The 26,869-nt window shown below is 49.1% G+C and overlaps 1 pseudogene; it reads right to left on the bottom strand.

The window, feature by feature from the left end:
• Nucleotides 1-26,869, bottom strand: part of LOC135565449 (insulin-like growth factor 1 receptor) — a 109,071-nt pseudogene that overhangs the window by 48,751 nt on the left and 33,451 nt on the right.

Raw genomic sequence — 26,869 nt, forward strand, 5'->3', positions numbered from 1 at the left:
TGGTATGCTGCTACCTAACAGTGGGATGCAGGGTGGTATGCTGCTGGTTAACATAGTAGGATGCAGGGTGGTATGCTGCTGCCTAACAGTGGGATAGTGGTATGCTGCTGCCTAACATAGTGGGATGCAGGGTGGTATGCTGCTACCTAACATAGTGGGATGCAGGGTGGTCTGCTGCTGGTTAACATAGTGGGATACAGGGTGGTATGCTGCTACCTAACATAGTGGGATGCAGGGTGGTATGCTGCTGCCTAACATAGTGGGATGCAGGGTGGTATGCTGCTGCCTGACAGTGGGATACAAGGTGGTATGCTGCTGCCTAACAGTGGTATGCAGGGTGGTATGCTGCTACCTAACATAGTGGGATGCAGGTTGGTATGCTGCTACCTAACATAGTGGGATGCAGGTTGGTATGCTGCTGCCTAACAGTAGGATGCAGGGTGGTATGCTGCTGCCTAACATAGTGGGATGCAGGGTGGTATGCTGCTGCCTGACAGTGGGATACAAGGTGGTATGCTGCTGCCTAACAGTGGTATGCAGGGTGGTATGCTGCTGCCTAACAGTAGGATGCAGGGTGGTATGCTGCTGCCTAAGTGGGATGCAGGGTGGTATGCTGCTGCCTAACAGTAGGATGCAGGGTGGTATGCTGCTGCCTAACCTAGGACAGTGGGATGCAGGGTGGTATGCTGCTGCCTAACAGTGGGATGCAGGGTGGTATGCTGCTGCCTAACAGTAGGATGCAGGGTGGTATGCTGCTGCCCTAACAGTGGGATGCAGGGTGGTATGCTGCTGCCTAACAGTGGGATGCAGGGTGGTATGCTGCTGCCTAACAGTGGGATGCAGGTGGTATGCTGCTACCTAACATAGTGGGATGCAGGGTGGTATGCTGCTGCCTAACATAGTGGGATGCAGGGTGGTATGCTGCTGCCTAACAGTAGGATGCAGGGTGGTATGCTGCTGCCTAACAGTAGGATGCAGGGTGGTATGCTGCCTAACAGTGGGATGCAGGGTGGTATGCTGCTGCCTAACAGTAGGATGCAGGGTGGTATGCTGCTGCCCTAACAGTGGGATGCAGGGTGGTATGCTGCTGCCTAACAGTGGGATGCAGGGTGGTATGCTGCTGCCTAACATAGTGGGATGCAGGGTGGTATGCTGCTGCCTAACAGTGGGATGCAGGGTGGTATGCTGCTGCCTAACATAGTGGGGTGCAGGGTGGTATGCTGCTGCCTAACAGTGGGATGCAGGGTGGTATGCTGCTGCCTAACATAGTGGGATGCAGGGTAGTATGCTGCTGCCTAACAGTAGTGGGATGCAGGGTGGTATGCTGCAACCTAACATAGTGGGATGCAGGGTGGTATGCTGCTGCCTAACATAGTGGGATGCAGGGTGGTATGCTGCTGCCTAACATAGTGGGATGCAGGGTGGTATGCTGCTGCCTAACATAGTGGATGCAGGGTGGTATGCTGCTGCCTAACAGTAGGATGCAGGTGGTAGCCTAACAGTGGATGCAGGGTGGTATGCTGCTGCCTAACATAGTGGGATGCAGGGTGGTATGCTGCCTGGGATGCATATGCTGCCGCCCAACAGGGATGCAGGGTGGTATGCTGCTGCCTAACATATGATGCATATGCTGGCCTAACAGTGGGATGCAGGGTGGTATGCTGCTGCCTAACAGTGGGATGCAGGGTGGTATGCTGCTGCCTAACAGTAGGATGCAGGGTGGTATGCTGCTGCCTAACATAGTGGGATGCAGGGTGGTATGCTGCTGCCTAACATAGTGGGATGCAGGTGGTATGCTGCTGCCTAACATAGTGGGGTGCAGGGTGGTATGCTGCTGCCTAACATAGTAGGATGCAGGGTGGTATGCTGCTGCCTAACATAGTGGGGTGCAGGGTGGTATGCTGCTGCCTGACATAGTGGGATGCAGTGTGGTATGCTGCTGCCTAACATAGTGGGATGCAGGGTGGTATGCTGCTGCCTAACAGTGGGATGCAGGGTGGTATGCTGCTGCCTAACAGTGGGATGCAGGGTGGTATGCTGCTGCCTAACATAGTGGGATGCAGGGTGGTATGCTGCTACCTAACAGTAGGATGCAGGGTGGTATCTGCTACCTAACAGTAGGATGCAGGGTAGTATGCTGCTGCCTAACAGTAGGATGCAGGGTGGTATGCTGCTGCCTAACATAGTCGTATGCTGCTGCCTAACATAGTGGGATGCAGGGTGGTATGCTGCTGCCTAACATAGTGGGATGCAGGGTGGTATGCAGGGTGGTCTGCTGCTGCCTAACATAGTAGGATGCAGGGTGGTATGCTGCTACCTAACATAGTGGGGTGCAGGGTGGTATGCTGCTACCTAACATAGTGGGATGCAGGGTGGTATGCTGCTGCCTAACATAGTGGGATGCAGGGTGGTATGCTGCTACCTAACATAGTGGGATGCAGGGTGGTATGCTGCTACCTAACAGTGGGATGCAGGGTGGTATGCTGCTGCCTAACACAGTGGGATGCAGGGTGGTATGCTGCTACCTAACATAGTGGGATGCAGGGTGGTATGCTGCTACCTAACAGTAGGATGCAGGGTGGTATGCTGCTACCTAACAGTAGGATGCAGGGTGGTATGCTGCCTAACATAGTGGGATGCAGGGTGGTATGCTGCTACCTAACATAGTGGGATGCAGGGTGGTATGCTGCTACCTAACAGTAGGATGCAGGGTGGTATGCTGCTACCTAACACAGTGGGATGCAGGGTGGTATGCTGCTGCCTAACATAGTAGGATACAGGGTGGTATGCTGCTGCCTAACATAGTGGGATGCAGGGTGGTATGCTGCAACCTAACATAGTGGGATGCAGGGTGGTATGCTGCTGCCTAACATAGTGGGATGCAGGGTGGTATGCTGCTGCCTGACATAGTGGGATGCAGGGTGGTATGCTGCTACCTAACATAGTGGGATGCAGGGTGGTATGCTGCTGCCTAACAGTGGGATACAGGGTGGGATGCTGCCTAACATAGTGGGATGCAGGGTGGTATGCTGCTACCTAACAGTAGGATGCAGGGTGGTATGCTGCTACCTAACATAGTGGGATACAGGGTGGTATGCTGCTACCTAACATAGTGGGATGCAGGGTGGTATGCTGCTGCCTAACAGTAGGATACAGGGTGGTCTGCTGCTGCCTAACAGTAGGATACAGGGTGGTATGCTGCTGCCTAACATAGTGGGATGCAGGGTGGTATGCTGCAACCTAACAGTGGGATGCAGGGTGGTATGCTGCTGCCTAACATAGTGGGATGCAGGGTGGTATGCTGCTGCCTAACATAGTGGTATGCTGCTGCCTAACATAGTGGTATGCTGCTGCCTAACAGTGGGATACAGGGTGGTATGCTGCTGCCTAACAGTGGGATGCAGGGTGGTATGCTGCTACCTAACATAGTGGGATGCAGGGTGGTATGCTGCTGCCTAACAGTGGGATGCAGGGTGGTATGCTGCTGCCTAACATAGTGGGATGCAGGGTGGTATGCTGCTGCCTAACAGTGGGATGCAGGGTGGTATGCTGCTACCTAACATAGTGGGATGCAGGGTGGTATGCTGCTACCTAACAGTGGGATGCAGGGTGGTATGCTGCTAACTGACATAGTGGGATGCAGGGTGGTATGCTGCTGCCTAACAGTGGGATGCAGGGTGGTATGCTGCTGCCTAACAGTAGGATGCAGGGTGGTATGCTGCTGCCTAACAGTAGGATGCAGGGTGGTATGCTGCTGCCTAACAGCAGGATGCAGGGTGGTACCTAACAGTGGGATGCAGGGTGGTATGCTGCTGCCTAACAGTAGGATGCAGGGTGGTATGCTGCTGCCTAACAGTGGGATGCAGGGTGGTATGCTGCTACCTAACATAGTGGGATGCAGGTTGGTATGCTGCTACCTAACATAGTGGGATGCAGGTTGGTATGCTGCTGCCTAACAGTAGGATGCAGGGTGGTATGCTGCTGCCTAACAGTAGGATGCAGGGTGGTATGCTGCTGCCTAACAGTGGGATGCAGGGTGGTATGCTGCTGCCTAACAGTGGGATGCAGGGTGGTATGCTGCTGCCTAACAGTAGGATGCAGGGTGGTATGCTGCTGCCTAACATAGTGGGGTGCAGGGTGGTATGCTGCTGCCTGACATAGTGGGATGCAGGGTGGTATGCTGCTGCCTAACATAGTGGGGTGCAGGGTGGTATGCTGCTGCCTGACATAGTAGGATGCAGGGTGGTATGCTGCTGCCTAACATAGTGGGGTGCAGGGTGGTATGCTGCTGCCTGACATAGTGGGATGCAGTGTGGTATGCTGCTGCCTAACATAGTGGGATGCAGGGTGGTATGCTGCTGCCTAACAGTGGGATGCAGGGTGGTATGCTGCTGCCTAACAGTGGGATGCAGGGTGGTATGCTGCTGCCTAACATAGTGGGATGCAGGGTGGTATGCTGCTGCCTAACAGTAGGATGCAGGGTGGTATTCTGCTGCCTAACAGTAGGATGCAGGGTAGTATGCTGCTGCCTAACAGTAGGATGCAGGGTGGTATGCTGCTGCCTAACATAGTGGATGCTGCTGCCTAACATAGTGGGATGCAGGGTGGTATGCTGCTGCCTAACAGTAGGATGCAGGGTGGTATGCTGCTGCCTAACATAGTGGGATGCAGGGTGGTATGCTGCTACCTAACATAGTGGGATGCAGGGTGGTATGCTGCTGCCTAACATAGTGGGATGCAGGGTGGTATGCTGCTGCCTAACATAGTGGATGCTGCTGCCTAACAGTGGATGCAGGGTGGTATGCTGCTACCTAACATAGTGGGATGCAGGGTGGTATGCTGCAACCTAACAGTGGGATGCAGGGTGGTATGCTGCTGCCCTAACACAGTGGGATGCAGGGTGGTATGCTGCTGCCTAACATAGTGGGATGCAGGGTGGTATGCTGCTACCTAACAGTAGGATGCAGGGTGGTATGCTGCTGCCTAACAGTAGGATGCAGGGTGGTATGCTGCTGCCTAACAGTGGGATGCAGGGTGGTATGCTGCTACCTAACATAGTGGGATGCAGGGTGGTATGCTGCTACCTAACAGTAGGATGCAGGGTGGTATGCTGCCTAACACAGTGGGATGCAGGGTGGTATGCTGCTACCTAACATAGTGGGATGCAGGGTGGTATGCTGCTGCCTAACATAGTGGGATGCAGGGTGGTATGCTGCTGCCTAACATAGTGGGATGCAGGGTGGTATGCTGCTACCTGACATAGTGGGATGCAGGGTGGTATGCTGACCTAACAGTGGGATGCAGGGTGGTATGCTGCTGCCTAACATAGTGGGATGCAGGGTGGTATGCTGCTACCCAACAGTGGGATGCAGGGTGGTATGCTGCTACCTAACAGTAGGATGCAGGGTGGATGCTGCCTAACAGTGGGATGCAGGGTGGTATGCTGCTACCTAACAGTAGGATGCAGGGTGGTATGCTGCCACCTAACATAGTGGGATGCAGGGTGGTATGCTGCTGCCTAACATAGTGGGATGCAGGGTGGTATGCTGCTGCCTAACAGTGGGATGCAGGGTGGTATGCTGCTGCCTAACAGTGGGATGCAGGGTGGTATGCTGCTGCCTAACATAGTGGGATGCAGGGTGGTATGCTGCTGCCTAACAGTAGGATGCAGGGTGGTATTCTGCTGCCTAACAGTAGGATGCAGGGTAGTATGCTGCTGCCTAACAGTAGGATGCAGGGTGGTATGCTGCTGCCTAACATAGTGGTATGCTGCTGCCTAACATAGTGGGATGCAGGGTGGTATGCTGCTGCCTAACATAGTGGGATGCAGGGTGGTATGCAGGGTGGTCTGCTGCTGCATAACATAGTAGGATGCAGGGTGGTATGCTGCTACCTAACATAGTGGGGTGCAGGGTGGTATGCTGCTACCTAACATAGTGGGATGCAGGGTGGTATGCTGCTGCCTAACATAGTGGTATGCTGCTGCCTAACAGTGGGATGCAGGGTGGTATGCTGCTACCTAACATAGTGGGATGCAGGGTGGTATGCTGCTGCCTAACAGTGGGATGCAGGGTGGTATGCTGCTGCCTAACACAGTGGGATGCAGGGTGGTATGCTGCTACCTAACATAGTGGGATGCAGGGTGGTATGCTGCTACCTAACAGTAGGATGCAGGGTGGTATGCTGCTACCTAACAGTAGGATGCAGGGTGGTATGCTGCCTAACATAGTGGGATGCAGGGTGGTATGCTGCTACCTAACATAGTGGGATGCAGGGTGGTATGCTGCTACCTAACAGTAGGATGCAGGGTGGTATGCTGCTACCTAACACAGTGGGATGCAGGGTGGTATGCTGCTACCTAACATAGTGGGATGCAGGGTGGTATGCTGCTGCCTGACATAGTGGGATGCAGGGTGGTATGCTGCTGCCTAACATAGTGGGATGCAGGGTGGTATGCTGCTACCTAACATAGTGGGATGCAGGGTGGTATGCTGCTACCTAACAGTGGGATGCAGGGTGGTATGCTGCTGCCTGACATAGTGGGATGCAGGGTGGTATGCTGCTACCTAACATAGTGGGATGCAGGGTGGTATGCTGCTACCTAACAGTAGGATGCAGGGTGGGATGCTGCCTAACATAGTGGGATGCAGGGTGGTATGCTGCTACCTAACAGTAGGATGCAGGGTGGGATGCTGCCTAACATAGTGGGATGCAGGGTGGTATGCTGCTACCCTAACATAGTGGGATGCAGGGTGGTATGCTGCTGCCTAACATAGTAGTGGGATAACAGGGTGGTATGCTGCTGCCTAACATAGTGGGATGCAGGGTGGTATGCTGCTGCCCTAACAGTAGGATACAGGGTGGTCTGCTGCTGCCTAACAGTAGGATACAGGGTGGTATGCTGCTGCCTAACATAGTGGGATGCAGGGTGGTATGCTGCAACCTAACAGTGGGATGCAGGGTGGTATGCTGCTGCCTAACATAGTGGGATGCAGGGTGGTATGCTGCTGCCTAACAGTAGGATGCAGGGTGGTATGCTGCTGCCTAACATAGTGGGATACAGGTGGTATGCTGCTGCCTAACAGTGGGATGCAGGGTGGTATGCTGCTGCCTAACAGTGGGATGCAGGGTGGTATGCTGCTGCCTAACATAGTGGGATGCAGGGTGGTATGCTGCTGCCAACATAGTGGGATGCAGGGTGGTATGCTGCTGCCTAACAGTGGGATGCAGGGGGATGCAGGCCTGACACAGTGGGATGCAGGGTGGTATGCTGCTACCTAACATAGTGGGATGCAGGGGGTGGTAACAGTGGGATGCAGGGTGGTATGCTGCTACCCAACATAGTAGGATGCAGGGTGGTATGCTGCTACCTAACAGTGGGATGCAGGGTGGTATGCTGCTACCTAACAGTGGGATGCAGGGTGGTATGCTGCCCAACATAGTGGGATGCAATGCTGCTACCTAACATAGTGGGATGCAGGGTGGTATGCTGCTGCCTAACAGTAGGATGCAGGGTGGTATGCTGCTGCCTAACAGTAGGATGCAGGGTGGTATGCTGCTGCCTAACAGTGGGATGCAGGGTGGTATGCTGCTGCCTAACAGTAGGATGCAGGGTGGTATGCTGCTGCCTAACAGTGGGAGTGGATGCCCAACAGGATGCAGGGTGGTATGCTGCTACCTAACATAGTGGGATGCAGGGTGGTATGCTGCTGCCCAACATAGTGGGATGCAGGGTGGTATGCTGCTGCCCAACATAGTGGGATGCAGGGTGGGGTACCTAACATAGTGGGATGCAGGGTGGTATGCTGCTGCCTAACAGTGGGATGCAGGGTGGTATGCTGCTGCCTAACATAGTGGGATGCAGGGTGGTATGCTGCTACCCAACAGCAGGATGCAGGGTGGTATGCTGCTGCCAACAGGGATACAGGGTGGTCTGCCTAACATAGTGGGATGCAGGGTGGTATGCTGCTGCCCAACATAGTGGGATGCAGGGTGGGTACCCAACAGCAGGATGCAGGTGGTATGCTGCTGCCTAACATAGTGGGATGCAGGGTGGTATGCTGCTGCCCAACAGCAGGATGCAGGGTGGTATGCTGCTGCCTAACATAGTGGGATGCAGGGTGGCATGCTGCTGCCCAACATAGGGTGCAGGGTGGTATGCTGCTGCCCAACATAGTGGGATGCAGGGTGGTATGCTGCTGCCTAACATAGTGGGATGCAGGGTGGTATGCTGCTGCCTAACAGTGGGATGCAGGGGTGGTATGCTGCTGCCTAACATAGTGGGATGCAGGGTGGTATGCTGCTGCCTAACATAGTGGGATGCAGGGTGGTATGCAGGGTGGTATGCTGCTGCCTAACATAGTGGGATGCAGGGTGGTATCTGCTGCCTAACATAGTGGGATGCAGGGTGGATGCAGGGTGGTATGCTGCTGCCTAACATAGTAGGATGCAGGGTGGTATGCTGCTGCCTAACATAGTGGGATGCAGGGTGGTATGCTGCTGCCTAACATAGTGGGATGCAGGGTGGTATGCTGCTGCCTAACATAGTGGGATGCAGGGTGGTATGCTGCTGCCTAACATAGTGGGATGCAGGGGGTATGCATAGTGGGATGCAGGGTGGTCTGCTGCTGCCTAACAGTGGGATGCAGGGTGGTATGCTGCTACCTAACAGTGGGATGCAGGGTGGTATGCTGCTACCTAACATAGTGGGATGCAGGGTGGTATGCTGCTGCCTAACAGTAGGATGCAGGGTGGTATTCTGCTGCCTAACAGTAGGATGCAGGGTAGTATGCTGCTGCCTAACAGTAGGATGCAGGGTGGTATGCTGCTGCCTAACATAGTGGTATGCTGCTGCCTAACATAGTGGGATGCAGGGTGGTATGCTGCTGCCTAACATAGTGGGATGCAGGGTGGTATGCAGGGTGGTCTGCTGCTGCCTAACATAGTAGGATGCAGGGTGGTATGCTGCTACCTAACATAGTAGGATGCAGGGTGGTATGCTGCTACCTAACATAGTGGGATGCAGGGTGGTATGCTGCTGCCTAACATGCTGCTGCCTAACAGTGGGATGCAGGGTGGTATGCTGCTACCTAACATAGTGGGATGCAGGGTGGTATGCTGCTGCCTAACAGTGGGATGCAGGGTGGTATGCTGCTGCCTAACACAGTGGGATGCAGGGTGGTATGCTGCTACCAACATAGTGGATGCAGGGTGGTATGCTGCTACCTAACAGTAGGATGCAGGGTGGTATGCTGCTACCTAACAGTAGGATGCAGGGTGGTATGCTGCCTAACATAGTGGGATGCAGGGTGGTATGCTGCTACCTAACATAGTGGGATGCAGGGTGGTATGCTGCTACCTAACAGTAGGATGCAGGGTGGTATGCTGCCTAACACAGTGCGATGCAGGGTGGTATGCTGCTACCTAACATAGTGGGATGCAGGGTGGTATGCTGCTGCCTGACATAGTGGGATGCAGGGTGGTATGCTGCTGCCTAACATAGTGGGATGCAGGGTGGTATGCTGCTACCTAACATAGTGGGATGCAGGGTGGTATGCTGCTACCTAACAGTGGGATGCAGGGTGGTATGCTGCTGCCTGACATAGTGGGATGCAGGGTGGTATGCTGCTACCTAACATAGTGGGATGCAGGGTGGTATGCTGCTACCTAACAGTAGGATGCAGGGTGGGATGCTGCCTAACATAGTGGGATGCAGGGTGGTATGCTGCTACCTAACAGTAGGATGCAGGGTGGTATGCTGCTACCTAACATAGTGGGATACAGGGTGGTATGCTGCTACCTAACATAGTGGGATGCAGGGTGGTATGCTGCTGCCTAACATAGTGGTATGCTGCTGCCTAACATAGTGGTATGCTGCTGCCTAACATAGTGGTATGCTGCTGCCTAACATAGTGGTATGCTGCTGCCTAACATAGTGGTATGCTGCTGCCTAACAGTGGGATACAGGGTGGTATGCTGCTGCCTAACAGTGGGATGCAGGGTGGTATGCTGCTACCTAACATAGTGGGATGCAGGGTGGTATGCTGCTGCCTAACAGTGGGATGCAGGGTGGTATGCTGCTGCCTAACATAGTGGGATGCAGGGTGGTATGCTGCTGCCTAACAGTAGGATGCAGGGTGGTATGCTGCTGCCGAACATAGTGGGATACAGGGTGGTATGCTGCTGCCTAACATAGTGGGATGCAGGGTGGTATGCTGCTGCCTAACAGTGGGATGCAGGGTGGTATGCTGCTGCCTAACACAGTGGGATGCAGGGTGGTATGCTGCTGCCTAACATAGTGGGATGCAGGGTGGTATGCTGCTGCCTAACAGTGGGATGCAGGGTGGTATGCTGCTGCCTGACATAGTGGGATGCAGGGTGGTATGCTGCTGCCTGACATAGTGGGATGCAGGGTGGTATGCTGCTGCCTAACAGTGGGATGCAGGGTGGTATGCTGCTACCTAACATAGTGGGATGCAGGGTGGTATGCTGCTACCTAACAGTGGGATGCAGGGTGGTATGCTGCTACCTGACATAGTGGGATGCAGGGTGGTATGCTGCTACCTAACATAGTGGGATGCAGGGTGGTATGCTGCTACCTAACATAGTGGGATGCAGGGTGGTATGCTGCTACCTAACAGTAGGATGCAGGGTGGTATGCTGCCTAACATAGTGGGATGCAGGGTGGTATGCTGCTACCTAACAGTAGGATACAGGGTGGTATGCTGCTACCTAACATAGTGGGATGCAGGGTGGTATGCTGCTACCTAACAGTAGGATGCAGGGTGGTATGCTGCTGCCTAACAGTAGGATACAGGGTGGTATGCTGCTGCCTAACATAGTGGGATGCAGGGTGGTATGCTGCTGCCTAACAGTAGGATACAGGGTGGTATGCTGCTGCCTAACATAGTGGGATGCAGGGTGGTATGCTGCTGCCTAACAGTAGGATGCAGGGTGGTATGCTGCTGCCTAACAGTGGGATGCAGGGTGGTATACTGCTGCCTAACATAGTGGGATGCAGGGTGGTATGCTGCTGCCTAACATAGTGGGATGCAGGGTGGTATGCTGCTGCCTAACATAGTGGGATGCAGGGTGGTATGCTGCTGCCTAACATAGTGGGATGCAGGGTGGTATGCTGCTACCTAACATAGTGGGATGCAGGGTGGTATGCTGCTGCCTAACATAGTGGGATGCAGGGTGGTATGCTGCTGCCTAACATAGTGGGATGCAGGGTGGTATGCTGCTACCTAACAGTAGGATGCAGGGTGGTATGCTGCTGCCTAATAGTGGGATACAGGGTGGTCTGCTACTGGTTAACATAGTGGGATGCAGGGTGGTATGCTGCTGCCTAACATAGTGGGATGCAGGGTGGTATGCTGCTACCTAACAGTAGGATGCAGGGTGGTATGCTGCTGCCTAACATAGTGGGATGCAGGGTGGTATGCTGCTACCTAACAGTAGGATGCAGGGTGGTATGCTGCTGCCTAACATAGTGGGATGCAGGGTGGTATGCTGCTGCCTAACATAGTAGGATGCAGGGTGGTATGCTGCTGCCTAACATAGTGGGATGCAGGGTGGTATGCTGCTGCCTAACATAGTGGGATGCAGGGTGGTATGCTGCTGCCTAACAGTGGGATGCAGGGTGGTATGCTGCTGCCTAACATAGTGGGATGCAGGGTGGTATGCTGCTGCCTAACATAGTAGGATGCAGGGTGGTATGCAGGGTGGTATGCTGCTGCCTAACATAGTGGGATGCAGGGTGGTATGCTGCTGCCTAACATAGTGGGATGCAGGGTGGTATGCAGGGTGGTCTGCTGCTGCCTAACATAGTAGGATGCAGGGTGGTATGCTGCTGCCTAACATAGTGGGATGCAGGGTGGTATGCTGTTGCCTAACATAGTGGGATGCAGGGTGGTATGCTGTTGCCTAACATAGTGGGATGCAGGGTGGTATGCTGCTGCCTAACATAGTGGGATGCAGGGTGGTATGCTGCTGCCTAACATAGTAGGATGCAGGGTGGTATGCTGCTGCCTAACATAGTAGGATGCAGGGTGGTATGCTGCTGCCTAACATAGTGGGATGCAGGGTGGTATGCTGCTACCTAACAGTGGGATGCAGGGTGGTATTCTGCTGCCTAACATAGTGGGATGCAGGGTGGTATGCTGCTGCCTAACATAGTGGGATGCAGGGTGGTATGCAGGGTGGTATGCTGCTGCCTAACATAGTGGGATGCAGGGTGGTATGCTGCTACCTAACAGTGGGATGCAGGGTGGTATTCTGCTGCCTAACATAGTGGGATGCAGGGTGGTATTCTGCTGCCTAACATAGTGGGATGCAGGGTGGTATGCTGCTGCCTAACATAGTGGGATGCAGGGTGGTATGCTGCTGCCTAAATGTAAAATGCAGATGTATTCAACACCTGACAGGATCTTTTAACGTGCATGATTGAGACATTGTTAATGAAACTCTCAGACAACAGCAGAGGACAGTGTTTTCTATGTAGGTGAAAGGGAATGCTGTTTCGGTCCACACCAACCCTATAGCTCCATATTGTGATAGAATAGCCATGCAGAGGCAGTTGTAATACGGACTGAAAGGCAGAGTCTCTCCAACGTTATCCATGTACAATTAAGAGAATTGAGCAAGGGTTCAGGGCTCGTTGTCAAGGACAACCTACGCAGAGGAACCTCTCCTAGCATTCCCCTACACACACACCACTCAATACGCTACCTGATTACCATGGCAACGCTCAACGCCACATCAACGGAGAGAGAGAGAGAGTGAAAGAGGAAATTCCTCAAAACAAACCATTAAAAGATGAAAAGGCAAAAGAACCAAGCAGATAAGCTGACAGAATGTAGAGGGGTGGGGAGCTGGTCCTCCTTTACAAAGCTGACAGAATGTAGAGGTTGGGGAGCTGGTCCTCCTTTACAAAGCTGACAGAATGTAGAGGGGTGGGGAGCTGGTCCTCCTTTACAAAGCTGGCAGAATGTAGAGGGGTGGGGAGCTGGTCCTCCTTTACAAAGCTGACAGAATGTAGAGGGTGGGGAGCTGGTCCTCCTTTACAAAGCTGACAGAATGTAGAGGGGTGGGGAGCTGGTCCTCCTTTACAAAGCTGACAGAATGTAGAGGGGTGGGGAGCTGGTCCTCCTTTACAAAGCTGACAGAATGTAGAGGGGTGGGGAGCTGGTCCTCCTTTACAAAGCTGACAGAATGTAGAGGGGTGGGGAGCTGGTCCTCCTTTACAAAGCTGACAGAATGTAGAGGGGTGGGGAGCTGGTCCTCCTTTACAAAGCTGACAGAATGTAGAGGGGTGGGGAGCTGGTCCTCCTTTACAAAGCTGACAGAATGTAGAGGGGTGGGGAGCTGGTCCTCCTTTACAAAGCTGACAGAATGTAGAGGGGTGGGAGCTGGTCCTCCTTTACAAAGCTGACAGAATGTAGAGGGGTGGGGAGCTGGTCCTCCTTTACAAAGCTGACAGAATGTAGAGGGGTGGGGAGCTGGTCCTCCTTTACAAAGCTGACAGAATGTAGAGGGGTGGGGAGCTGGTCCTCCTTTACAAAGCTGACAGAATGTAGAGGGGTGGGGAGCTGGTCCTCCTTTACAAAGCTGACAGAATGTAGAGGGGTGGGGAGCTGGTCCTCCTTTACAAAGCTGACAGAATGTAGAGGGGCGGGGATCTGGTCCTCCTTTACAAAGCTGACAGAATGTAGAGGGGTGGGGATCTGGTCCTCCTTTACAAAGCTGACAGAATGTAGAGGGGTGGGGAGCTGGTCCTCCTTTACAAAGCTGACAGAATGTAGAGGGGCGGGAGCTGGTCCTCCTTTACAAAGCTGACAGAATGTAGAGGGGTGGGGAGCTGGTCCTCCTTTACAAAGCTGACAGAATGTAGAGGGGTGGGGAGCTGGTCCTCCTTTACAAAGCTGACAGAATGTAGAGGGGTGGGGAGCTGGTCCTCCTTTACAAAGCTGACAGAATGTAGAGGGGTGGGGAGCTGGTCCTCCTTTACAAAACTGACAGAATGTAGAGGGGTGGGGAGCTGGTCATGATTCTCCTTTACAAAGCTGACAGAATGTAGAGGGGTGGGGATCTGGTCCTACTTTACAAAGCTGACAGAATGTAGAGGGGTGGGGAGCTGGTCCTCCTTTACAAAGCTGACAGAATGTAGAGGGGTGGGGAGCTGGTCCTGATTCTCCTTTACAAAGCTGACAGAATGTAGAGGGGTGGGGAGCTGGTCCTCCTTTACAAAGCTGACAGAATGTAGAGGGGTGGGGATCTGGTCCTCCTTTACAAAGCTGACAGAATGTAGAGGGGTGGGGAGCTGGTCCTCCTTTACAAAGCTGACAGAATGTAGAGGGGTGGGGAGCTGGTCCTGATTCTCCTTTACAAAGCTGACAGAATGTAGAGGGGTGGGGAGCTGGTCCTGATTCTCCTTTACAAAGCTGACAGAATGTAGAGGGGTGGGGAGCTGGTCCTCCTTTACAAAGCTGACAGAATGTAGAGGGGTGGGGAGCTGGTCCTCCTTTACAATGCTGACAGAATGTAGAGGGGTGGGGAGCTGGTCCTCCTTTACAAAGCTGACAGAATGTAGAGGGGTGGGGAGCTGGTCCTCCTTTACAAAGCTGACAGAATGTAGAGGGGTGGGGAGCTGGTCCTCCTTTACAAAGCTGACAGAATGTAGAGGGGTGGGAGCTGGTCCTCCTTTACAAAGCTGACAGAATGTAGAGGGGTGGGGAGCTGGTCCTCCTTTACAAAGCTGACAAAGCTGGTCCTCCTTTACAAAGCTGACAGAATGTAGAGGGGTGGGGAGCTGGTCCTCCTTTACAAAGCTGACAGAATGTAGAGGGGTGGGGAGCTGGTCCTGATTCTCCTTTACAAAGCTGACAGAATGTAGAGGGGTGGGGAGCTGGTCCTCCTTTACAAAGCTGACAGAATGTAGAGGGGTGGGGAGCTGGTCCTCCTTTACAAAGCTGACAGAATGTAGAGGGGTGGGGAGCTGGTCCTCTTTTACAAAGCTGACAGAATGTAGAGGGGTGGGGAGCTGGTCCTCCTTTACAAAGCTGACAGAATGTAGAGGGGCGGGGAGCTGGTCCTCCTTTACAAAGCTGACAGAATGTAGAGGGGTGGGGAGCTGGTCCTCCTTTACAAAGCTGACAGAATGTAGAGGGGTGGGGAGCTGGTCCTCCTTTACAAAGCTGACAGAATGTAGAGGGGCGGGGAGCTGGTCCTCCTTTACAAAGCTGACAGAAGGTAGAGGGGTGGGGACAGGAACTAATGGGGCAACAGGAACTAATGGGGATCCATAACAAACCCCAGGAAGAGTAGCTGCTGCCTTGGCAGGAACTAATGGGAATCCATAATAAACCCCAGGAAGAGTAGCTGCTGTCTTGGCAGGAACTAATGGGGATCCATAATAAACCCCATGAAGAGTAGCTGCTGCCTTGGCAGGAACTAATGGGGATCCATAATAAACCCCAGGAAAAGTAGCTGCTGCCTTGGCACGAACTAATGGGGATCCATAATAAACCCCAGGAAGAGTAGCTGCTGCCTTGGCAGGAACTAATGGGGATCCATAACAAACCCCAGAAAGAGGAGGAAGAGGAGGAGGAGGGAGGGGGTGGTGGTGGTGGTAGTAGTAGCGGTATTAGTAGTAGTAGTAGTGGTAGTAATAGCAGTAGTAATAGTAGTAGTAGTAGTGGTAGTAGTAGTGGTAGTAGTAGTGGAGGAGTAGTAATGAGGTAATGAAGTAGTAGTAGTATGTAGTGGTAGTAGTAGTAGTAGTAGTAGTGGTAACAGTAGTAGTATCAGTAGTAGTAGTAGCAGTAGTAGTGGTAGCTGGAGGCTCTTGAGGATGAGGATGAATGAGGATGAGGATGAGGATCCATAATAATGTGGTAACATACTCTCCATCAGATCCACTCCATTGATTAGCGGAGGCTCTTGAGGAAGGACAGGGAGCCCAGCGTCTGAGAGTGTCTGATTCTCACGTAGCCAGTCACTGTCTGGATCAATCCCATGAAACTCTCCAGCTCAGACACTATGTTCTCTAGAGGAGGGGAGGAGACAGGAGTTAGGTTAGGATCGTAGCCTGTCACTGTCTGGATCAATCCCATGAAACTCTCCAGCTCAGACACTATGTTCTCTAGAGGAGGGGAGGAGACAGGAGTTAGGTTAGGATCGTTGCCTGTCACTGTTCTCTAGAGGAGGAGACAGGAGTTAGGATCGTTGCCTGTAACTGTTCTCTAGAGGAGGAGACAGGAGTTAGGATCGTTGCCTGTAACTGTTCTCTAGAGGAGGAGACAGGAGTTAGGATCGTTGCCTGTCACTGTTCTCTAGAGGAGGAGACAGGAGTTAGGATCGTTGCCTGTCACTGTTCTCTAGAGGAGGAGAGGAGACAGGAGTTAGGATCGTTGCCTGTCACTGTTCTCTAGAGGAGGTAAGGAGACAGGAGTTAGGATCGTTGCCTCTCACTGTTCCCTACTATAAGGTAGTGATATATAACTGTACTATAACAGGTAGTGATATATAACTGTACTATAACAGGTAGTGATATATAACTGTACTATAACAGGTAGTGATATATAACTGTACTATAACAGGTACTTACGTCCTCTACGGATGTTGATTTGTAGGTTGCCCTTGACGACGGTACATCCCTTCAGAGACTGGGCCGCGTCCACGGAGTCAATGACCTTCTCATCACAGATCTTATCACATAGCCCGTCACACGCGCTGCAGAACATACTGGAGATGGGGGAGAGTGGGACAGGGACAGTGAGACAGACAGAAAACATACCAAGGTATACTGAACTAAAATAGAAACGCAACCAACCATCAACCTGTCACACTGGAGATGGGGGAGAGTGGGACAGGGACAGGGACAGACAGAAAACATACCAAGGTATACTGAACTAAAATAGAAACGCAACCAACCATCAACCTGTCACACTGGAGATGGGGGAGAGTGGGACAGGGACAGGGACAGACAGAAAACATACCAAGGTATACTGAACTAAAATAGAAACGCAACCAACCATCAACCTGTCATACTGGAGATGGGGGAGAGTGGGACAGGGACAGACAGAAAACATACCAAGGTATACTGAACTAAAATAGAAACGCAACCAACCATCAACCTGGTTGGTTTCATAACAGAAGAGCATCTGAGGAAACTATAGAAATATATAAACACAACATGCCAGAATTTCAAATATTCTACTGAGTTACAGTTCATAAGGAAATCAGTGTAATAAATTCATTCGGTCCTAATCTGTGGATTTCACAGGACTGGGAATACAGATCTGCATCTGTTGGTCAAAGAGAACAGTTTAAAACAGATGGGGGTGTGGATCAGAAAACCAGTCAGTATCTGGTGTGGATCAGAAAACCAGTCAGTATCTGGTGTGGATCAGAAAACCAGTCAGTATCTGGTGTGGATCAGAAAACCTGTCAGTATCTGGTGTGGATCAGAAAACCAGTCAGTATCTGGTGTGGATCAGAAAACCAGTCAGTATCTGGTGTGGATCAGAAAACCAGTCAGTATCTGGTGTGGATCAGAAAACCTGTCAGTATCTGGTGTGGATCAGAAAACCAGTCAGTATCTGGTGTGGATCAGAAAACCTGTCAGTATCTGGTGTGGATCAGAACACCAGTCAGTATCTGGTGTGGATCAGAAAACCAGTCAGTATCTGGTGTGGATCAGAAAACCAGTCAGTATCTGGTGTGGATCAGACAACCAGTCAGTATCTGGTGTGGATCAGAACACCAGTCAGTATCTGGTGTGGATCAGAAAACCAGTCAGTATCTGGTGTGGATCAGAAAACCAGTCAGTATCTGGTGTGGATCAGAAAACCTGTCAGTATCTGGTGTGGATCAGAAAAACAGTCAGTATCTGGTGTGGATCAGAAAACCAGTCAGTATCTGGTGTGGATCAGAAAACCAGTCAGTATCTGGTGTGGATCAGAACACCAGTCAGTATCTGGTGTGGATCAGAAACCAGTCAGTATCTGGTGTGGATCAGAAAACCAGTCAGTATCTGGTGTGGATCAGAAAACCTGTCAGTATCTGGTGTGGATCAGAAAACCTGTCAGTATCTGGTGTGGATCAGAAAACCTGTCAGTATCTGGTGTGGATCAGAAAACCAGTCAGTATCTGGTGTGGATCAGAAAACCTGTCAGTATCTGGTGTGGATCAGAACACCAGTCAGTATCTGGTGTGGATCAGAAAACCAGTCAGTATCTGGTGTGGATCAGAAAACCAGTCAGTATCTGGTGTGGATCAGACAACCAGTCAGTATCTGGTGTGGATCAGAACACCAGTCAGTATCTGGTGTGGATCAGAAAACCAGTCAGTATCTGGTGTGGATCAGAAAACCAGTCAGTATCTGGTGTGGATCAGAAAACCAGTCAGTATCTGGTGTGGATCAGAAAACCAGTCAGTATCTGGTGTGGATCAGAAAACCAGTCAGTATCTGGTGTGGATCAGAAAACCAGTCAGTATCTGGTGTGGATCAGAACACCAGTCAGTATCTGGTGTGGATCAGAAAACCAGTCAGTATCTGGTGTGGATCAGAAAACCAGTCAGTATCTGGTGTGGATCAGAAAACCAGTCAGTATCTGGTGTGGATCAGAAAACCAGTCAGTATCTGGTGTGGATCAGAAAACCAGTCAGTATCTGGTGTGGATCAGACAACCAGTCAGTATCTGGTGTGGATCAGAAAACCTGTCAGTATCTGGTGTGGATCAGAAAACCAGTCAGTATCTGGTGTGGATCAGAAAACCAGTCAGTATCTGGTGTGGATCAGACAACCAGTCAGTATCTGGTGTGGATCAGAAAACCAGTCAGTATCTGGTGTGACCACCGTTTGCCTCGTGCAGCGCGACACATCTCCTTCACATAGAGTTGATCAGGCTGTTGACTGACCACCGTTTGCCTCGTGCACATCTCCTTCACAGAGAGTTGATCAGGCTGTTGACTGCCTGTTCAGGGGCAGAACATCTCCTTCACATAGAGTTGATCAGGCTGTTGACTACTCTATTTAACCAGGTAGGCTAGTTGAGAACACCTTTATTTAACCAGGTAGGCTAGTTGAGAACACCTTTATTTAACCAGGTAAGCTAGTTGAGAACACCTTTATTTAACCAGGTAGGCTAGTTGAGAACACCTTTATTTAACCAGGTAGGCCAGTTGAGAACACCTTTATTTAACCAGGTAGACTAGTTGAGAACACCTTTATTTAACCAGGTAGGCTAGTTGAGAACACCTTTATTTAACCAGGTAGGCCAGTTGAGAACACCTTTATTTAACCAGGTAAGCTAGTTGAGAACAGCTTTATCTAACCAGGTAAGCTAGTTGAGAACACCTTTATTTGACCAGGTAGGCCAGTTGAGAACACCTTTATTTAACCAGGTAGGCTAGTTGAGAACACCTTTATTTAACCATGTAGGCTAGTTGAGAACACCTTTATTTGACCAGGTAGGCTAGTTGAGAACACCTTTATTTAATCAGGTAGGCTAGTTGAGAACACCTTTATTTAATCAGGTAGGCTAGTTGAGAACACCTTTATTTAACCAGGTCAGCCAGTTGAGAACACCTTTATTTAACCAGGTAGGCTAGTTGAGAACACCTTTATTTAACCAGGTAGGCTAGTTGAGAACACCTTTATTTAACCAGGTAAGCTAGTTGAGAACACCTTTATTTAACCAGGTAGGCTAGTTGAGAACACCTTTATTTAACCAGGTAGGCCAGTTGAGAACACCTTTATTTAACCAGGTAGACTAGTTGAGAACACCTTTATTTAACCAGGTAGGCTAGTTGAGAACACCTTTATTTAACCAGGTAGGCCAGTTGAGAACACCTTTATTTAACCAGGTAAGCTAGTTGAGAACAGCTTTATCTAACCAGGTAAGCTAGTTGAGAACACCTTTATTTGACCAGGTAGGCCAGTTGAGAACACCTTTATTTAACCAGGTAGGCTAGTTGAGAACACCTTTATTTAACCAGGTAGGCTAGTTGAGAACACCTTTATTTAACCAGGTAGGCTAGTTGAGAACACCTTTATTTAACCAGGTAGGCTAGTTGAGAACACCTTTATTTAACCAGGTAGGCCAGTTGAGAACACCTTTATTTAACCAGGTAGACTAGTTGAGAACACCTTTATTTAACCAGGTAGGCTAGTTGAGAACACCTTTATTTAACCAGGTAGGCCAGTTGAGAACACCTTTATTTAACCAGGTAAGCTAGTTGAGAACAGCTTTATCTAACCAGGTAAGCTAGTTGAGAACACCTTTATTTGACCAGGTAGGCCAGTTGAGAACACCTTTATTTAACCAGGTAGGCTAGTTGAGAACACCTTTATTTAACCAGGTAGGCTAGTTGAGAACACCTTTATTTAACCAGGTAGGCTAGTTGAGAACACCTTTATTTAACCAGGTAAGCTAGTTGAGAACACCTTTATTTAACCAGGTAGGCTAGTTGAGAACACCTTTATTTAACCAGGTAGGCTAGTTGAGAACACCTTTATTTAACCAGGTAGGCTAGTTGAGAACACCTTTATTTAACCAGGTAGGCTAGTTGAGAACACCTTTATTTAACCAGGTAGGCTAGTTGAGAACACCTTTATTTAACCAGGTAGGCAAGTTGAGAACACCTTTATTTAACCAGGTCGGCCAGTTGAGAACACCTTTATTTAACCAGGTAGGCTAGTTGAGAACACCTTTATTTAACCAGGTAGGCTAGTTGAGAACACCTTTATTTAACCAGGTAGGCTAGTTGAGAACACCTTTATTTAACCAGGTAGGCAAGTTGAGAACACCTTTATTTAACCAGGTCGGCCAGTTGAGAACACCTTTATTTAACCAGGTCGGCCAGTTGAGAACACCTTTATTTAACCAGGTAAGCTAGTTGAGAACACCTTTATTTAACCAGGTAGGCTAGTTGAGAACACCTTTATTTAACCAGGTAAGCTAGTTGAGAACACCTTTATTTAACCAGGTAAGCTAGTTGAGAACACCTTTATTTAATCAGGTAGGCTAGTTGAGAACACCTTTATTTAACCAGGTAGGCTAGTTGAGAACACCTTTATTTAACCAGGTAGGCTAGTTGAGAACACCTTTATTTAATCAGGTAGGCTAGTTGAGAACACCTTTATTTAATCAGATAGGCTAGTTGAGAACACCTTTATTTAATCAGGTAGGCTAGTTGAGAACACCTTTATTTAATCAGGTAGGCTAGTTGAGAACACCTTTATTTAATCAGGTAGGCTAGTTGAGAACACCTTTATTTAACCAGGTCAGCCAGTTGAGAACACCTTTATTTAACCAGGTAGGCTAGTTGAGAACACCTTTATTTAACCAGGTAGGCTAGTTGAGAACACCTTTATTTAACCAGGTAAGCTAGTTGAGAACACCTTTATTTAACCAGGTAGGCTAGTTGAGAACACCTTTATTTAACCAGGTAGGCCAGTTGAGAACACCTTTATTTAACCAGGTAGGCTAGTTGAGAACACCTTTATTTAATCAGGTAGGCTAGTTGAGAACACCTTTATTTAATCAGATAGGCTAGTTGAGAACACCTTTATTTAATCAGGTAGGCTAGTTGAGAACACCTTTATTTAATCAGGTAGGCTAGTTGAGAACACCTTTATTTAATCAGGTAGGCTAGTTGAGAACACCTTTATTTAACCAGGTCAGCCAGTTGAGAACACCTTTATTTAACCAGGTAGGCTAGTTGAGAACACCTTTATTTAACCAGGTAGGCTAGTTGAGAACACCTTTATTTAACCAGGTAAGCTAGTTGAGAACACCTTTATTTAACCAGGTAGGCTAGTTGAGAACACCTTTATTTAACCAGGTAGGCCAGTTGAGAACACCTTTATTTAACCAGGTAGACTAGTTGAGAACACCTTTATTTAACCAGGTAGGCTAGTTGAGAACACCTTTATTTAACCAGGTAGGCCAGTTGAGAACACCTTTATTTAACCAGGTAAGCTAGTTGAGAACAGCTTTATCTAACCAGGTAAGCTAGTTGAGAACACCTTTATTTGACCAGGTAGGCCAGTTGAGAACACCTTTATTTAACCAGGTAGGCTAGTTGAGAACACCTTTATTTAACCATGTAGGCTAGTTGAGAACACCTTTATTTGACCAGGTAGGCTAGTTGAGAACACCTTTATTTAATCAGGTAGGCTAGTTGAGAACACCTTTATTTAATCAGGTAGGCTAGTTGAGAACACCTTTATTTAACCAGGTCAGCCAGTTGAGAACACCTTTATTTAACCAGGTAGGCTAGTTGAGAACACCTTTATTTAACCAGGTAGGCTAGTTGAGAACACCTTTATTTAACCAGGTAAGCTAGTTGAGAACACCTTTATTTAACCAGGTAGGCTAGTTGAGAACACCTTTATTTAACCAGGTAGGCCAGTTGAGAACACCTTTATTTAACCAGGTAGACTAGTTGAGAACACCTTTATTTAACCAGGTAGGCTAGTTGAGAACACCTTTATTTAACCAGGTAGGCCAGTTGAGAACACCTTTATTTAACCAGGTAAGCTAGTTGAGAACAGCTTTATCTAACCAGGTAAGCTAGTTGAGAACACCTTTATTTGACCAGGTAGGCCAGTTGAGAACACCTTTATTTAACCAGGTAGGCTAGTTGAGAACACCTTTATTTAACCAGGTAGGCTAGTTGAGAACACCTTTATTTAACCAGGTAGGCTAGTTGAGAACACCTTTATTTAACCAGGTAGGCTAGTTGAGAACACCTTTATTTAACCAGGTAGGCCAGTTGAGAACACCTTTATTTAACCAGGTAGACTAGTTGAGAACACCTTTATTTAACCAGGTAGGCTAGTTGAGAACACCTTTATTTAACCAGGTAGGCCAGTTGAGAACACCTTTATTTAACCAGGTAAGCTAGTTGAGAACAGCTTTATCTAACCAGGTAAGCTAGTTGAGAACACCTTTATTTGACCAGGTAGGCCAGTTGAGAACACCTTTATTTAACCAGGTAGGCTAGTTGAGAACACCTTTATTTAACCAGGTAGGCTAGTTGAGAACACCTTTATTTAACCAGGTAGGCTAGTTGAGAACACCTTTATTTAACCAGGTAAGCTAGTTGAGAACACCTTTATTTAACCAGGTAGGCTAGTTGAGAACACCTTTATTTAACCAGGTAGGCTAGTTGAGAACACCTTTATTTAACCAGGTAGGCTAGTTGAGAACACCTTTATTTAACCAGGTAGGCTAGTTGAGAACACCTTTATTTAACCAGGTAGGCTAGTTGAGAACACCTTTATTTAACCAGGTAGGCAAGTTGAGAACACCTTTATTTAACCAGGTCGGCCAGTTGAGAACACCTTTATTTAACCAGGTAGGCTAGTTGAGAACACCTTTATTTAACCAGGTAGGCTAGTTGAGAACACCTTTATTTAACCAGGTAGGCTAGTTGAGAACACCTTTATTTAACCAGGTAGGCAAGTTGAGAACACCTTTATTTAACCAGGTCGGCCAGTTGAGAACACCTTTATTTAACCAGGTCGGCCAGTTGAGAACACCTTTATTTAACCAGGTAAGCTAGTTGAGAACACCTTTATTTAACCAGGTAGGCTAGTTGAGAACACCTTTATTTAACCAGGTAAGCTAGTTGAGAACACCTTTATTTAACCAGGTAAGCTAGTTGAGAACACCTTTATTTAACCAGGTAAGCTAGTTGAGAACACCTTTATTTAACCAGGTCGGCCAGTTGAGAACACCTTTATTTAACCAGGTAAGCTAGTTGAGAACACCTTTATTTAACCAGGTAAGCTAGTTGAGAACACCTTTATTTAACCAGGTAAGCTAGTTGAGAACACCTTTATTTAACCAGGTAAGCTAGTTGAGAACACCTTTATTTAACCAGGTAGGCTAGTTGAGAACACCTTTATTTAACCAGGTAGGCTAGTTGAGAACACCTTTATTTAACCAGGTAAGCTAGTTGAGAACACCTTTATTTAACCAGGTAGGCTAGTTGAGAACACCTTTATTTAACCAGGTAAGCTAGTTGAGAACACCTTTATTTAACCAGGTAGGCCAGTTGAGAACACCTTTATTTAACCAGGTAGGCTAGTTGAGAACACCTTTATTTAACCAGGTAAGCTAGTTGAGAACACCTTTATTTAACCAGGTAAGCTAGTTGAGAACACCTTTATTTAACCAGGTAAGCTAGTTGAGAACACCTTTATTTAACCAGGTAAGCTAGTTGAGAACACCTTTATTTAACCAGGTAGGCTAGTTGAGAACACCTTTATTTAACCAGGTAGGCCAGTTGAGAACACCTTTATTTAACCAGGTAGGCCAGTTGAGAACACCTTTATTTAACCAGGTAGGCTAGTTGAGAACACCTTTATTTAACCAGGTAGGCCAGTTGAGAACACCTTTATTTGACCAGGTAGGCCAGTTGAGAACACCTTTATTTGACCAGGTAGGCCAGTTGAGAACACCTTTATTTAACCAGGTAGGCTAGTTGAGAACACCTTTATTTAACCAGGTAGGCTAGTTGAGAACACCTTTATTTAACCAGGTAGGCTAGTTGAGAACACCTTTATTTAACCAGGTAAGCTAGTTGAGAACAAGTTCTCATTTACAACTGCGACCTGGCCAAGATAAAGCAAAGCAGTTCGACACATACAACAACACAGAGTTACACATGGAATAAACAAAACATACCGTCAATAATACAGTAGAACAAAAGAAAACAAAAAGTCTATATACAGTGAGTGCAAATGAGGTAAGTTAAGGAAATAAATAGGCCATGGTGGCGAAGTAATTACAATATAGCAATTAAACACTGGAATGGTAGATCGGCAGAAGATGAATGTGCAGGTAGAGATACTGGGGTGCAAAGGAGCAAAGTAAATAAATAAATAAATACAGTATGGGGATGAGGTAGGTAGATAGATGGGCTGTTTACAGATGGGCTATGAACAGGTGCATTGATCTGTAAGCTGCTCTGACAGCTGGTGCTTAAAGCTAGTGAGGGAGATGTGAGTCTCCAGCTTCAGAGATTTTTTGCAATTGTTCCAGTCATTGGCAGCAGAGAACTGGAAGGAAAGACGACCAAAGGAGGAATTGGCTTTGGGGTGACCAGTGAGATATACCTGCTGGAGCGCGTGCTACGAGTGGGTGCTGCTATGGTGACCAGTGAGCTGAGATAAGGCGGGGCTTTACCTAGCAGAGACTTATAGATGACCTGTAGCCAGTGAGTTTGGCGACGAGTATGAAGCGAGGGCCAACCAACGAGAGTGTACAGGTTGCAGTGGTGGGTAGTATATGGGGCTTTGGTGACAAAACGGATGGCACTGTGATAGACTGCATCCAGTTTGTTGAGTAGAGTGTTGGAGGCTATTTTATAGATGACACCACCGAAGTCTAGGATCGGTAGCGTGGTCAGTTTCACGAGGGTATGTTTGGCAGCATGAGTTAATCAGGATCTCGTCATGGTATCTCTGTGCATTCAATTTACCCATAACCCCATGGGGCACTATGTTCACATCAGCAGACTGCTCGCCCACACCTTGTCTGCCATCTGCCCGGTACAGTTCAAACCCGGGATTCACCCCGGAAGAGCACATTTCTCCAGCGTGCCAGTGGCCATCGAAGGTGAGCATTTGCCCACTGAAGCCGGTTACGGCGACGAATACTCCATCCGCTGTGCCTTCAACCGGCCTCCGTCTGAGCAGACCCCCTGCCACCCCGGGCTACTAACTTTAAACGCCGTGTCGCCCCGCGTGCGTAGTGGCGGCTTCCCTGTTCCATCTACTGCTGCCCCCTGGACACTGTGATCACTTGGCTACATGCTGATGCCTGCTGGACTGTCCATTAATCACGGTACTCCATTCTGTTTATTTATGTTGTGTCTGTCGGCCCCAGGTGCGAACTCCGGCTCTGTGTGTAGTTAATCCGACCCTCTCTGCCTAGTCATCGCCATTTTACCTGATGTTGTTGTCTCACCTGTTGTTTTAGCTACCTCTCCCAATTCAACACCTGTGATTACTGTATGCCTCGCTGTATGTCTCTCTCAAATGTCAATATGCCTTGTATACGGTTGTTCAGGTTAGTTATCATTGTTTTAGTTTACAATGGAGCCCCTAGTTCCACTCTTCATACCCCTGATTACCTCCTCTGTCCCACCTCCCACACATGCGGTGACCTCACCCATTACAACCAGCATGTCCAGAGATAAAACCTCTCATCATCACCCAGTGCCTGGGCTTACCTCCCGCTGTACCCGCACCCCACCATACCCCTGTCTGCACATTATGCCCTGAATATATTCTACCACGCCCAGAAATCTGCTCCTTTTATTCTTTGTCCCCAATGCTCTAGGCGACCAGTTTTGATAGCCTTTAGCCGCACCCTCATACTACTCCTCCTTCTCTGTTCCGCGGGTGATGTGGAGGTAAACCCAGGCCCTGCATGTCCCCAGGCACCCTCATTTGTTGACAGGTCTATACCCAAACAGATAGAACTTCTAATTTAAAAATAATCTCTCCAGAAATACGTCTCTCACTGTTGCCGCCTGCTCCAGAACCCCTCAGCTCCCAGCTGTGCCCTGACACCATTTGTGAATTGATCGCCCCCATCTAGCTTCAGAGTTTGTTAGGTGACCTAAACTGGGATATGCTTAACACCCCGGCAGTCCTACAATCTAAGCTAGATGCCCTCAATCTCACACAAATCATCAAGGAACCCACCAGGTACAACCCAAAATCTGTAAACATGGGCACCCTCATAGACATTATCCTGACCAACTTGCCCTCCAAATACACCTCCGCTGTCTTCAATCAGGATCTCAGCGATCACTGCCTCATTGCCTGTATCCGCTATGGGTCCGC

The sequence above is a fragment of the Oncorhynchus nerka genome, linkage group LG27 (genome assembly GCF_034236695.1).
Source record: "Oncorhynchus nerka isolate Pitt River linkage group LG27, Oner_Uvic_2.0, whole genome shotgun sequence".
Classification (NCBI taxonomy): domain Eukaryota; kingdom Metazoa; phylum Chordata; class Actinopteri; order Salmoniformes; family Salmonidae; genus Oncorhynchus; species Oncorhynchus nerka.